Below are 810 nucleotides of genomic sequence, written 5' to 3'. Positions count from 1 at the left end.
GTGATATCTGCCTGAGCTCCGACCCCTCCTCGCAGTGCTACGGCTGGCCCCGGGATGCAGAGCAGCAATGGGAATCTTTCATAAGCTGGCACTGGGTGAGGATGTAAACAAGTCGTTCTCCACAAATGTCTGGGAAACGGATAGCCGAGGCTTCCTGTGCAGAGCTGCAGCGCAGTGCTGGGCTGTGCAGGATGTTTGGTATTTGTTGTGTCATCCTGGCAAGGATGAGGTGGCACCTCAGGTGAGAAATGGGCAAAGTCTCATAAGGAGCAAGGCAGACCCAGGGTGCTGGGAGGTGACACCAAGCATCACAGAGCCACAGAACGGCCTGGGTTGCAAAGGACCACAGTGCTCATCCAGTTCCAACCCTGCTGTGTGCAGGGTCACCAACCAGCAGACCAGGCTGCCCAGAGCCACATCCAGCCTGGCTTTGAATGCCTCCAGGTCCTACCCAGCCCAGCCGATCTATGATTCCATGATGGCTGCTCCCGGGGCCGCGCTGGGATGAGGCCCGGGCTGAGGGCACAGCCTGCCCCCCCCCCCGCCCCTCGTCTGACGTCACCACAGCGGTGCGGGAGGAGCAGCCGCGGGGCAGCATCTCCGTTTCCATGGCGACCGACCCGGCCCCGCTCACGTGACGGGGGGCAGTCACGTGATGTTTGGTTGCTACCGAGCTGTTTCCGGGTCGATGCGGGACGCGGCCGCCGGGCCTGGGTGAGAGCGGGGCGGAGGAACCGTGAGAAGCGGGCGATGGGAACCGCGGTCCGGGCACGGAGGGACTGAAGGAGCGGGGGCGTGGAGGGGGTGAGG

At 63.6% G+C, this 810-nt stretch overlaps 1 protein-coding gene across 3 annotated transcripts in view; it reads left to right on the top strand.

Annotated features, from left to right (window-relative positions):
• Positions 1 to 608: 608 nt before the first annotated feature.
• Positions 609 to 810, top strand: part of TBCEL (tubulin folding cofactor E like) — a 20,236-nt gene continuing 20,034 nt past the window's right edge. The window contains exon 1 of one of the 3 annotated variants that reach the window (XM_003212682.4): positions 609 to 714. The gene's annotated coding sequence lies outside the window, so the exon portion shown is untranslated. The other 2 variants (XM_019623028.2, XM_010723656.3) reach the window with 2 other exon arrangements.

Source organism: Meleagris gallopavo, chromosome 26 (genome assembly GCF_000146605.3).
Source record: "Meleagris gallopavo isolate NT-WF06-2002-E0010 breed Aviagen turkey brand Nicholas breeding stock chromosome 26, Turkey_5.1, whole genome shotgun sequence".
NCBI classification, from domain to species: Eukaryota; Metazoa; Chordata; class Aves; order Galliformes; family Phasianidae; genus Meleagris; species Meleagris gallopavo.
This window is presented reverse-complemented; position numbering and strand designations above follow the sequence as displayed.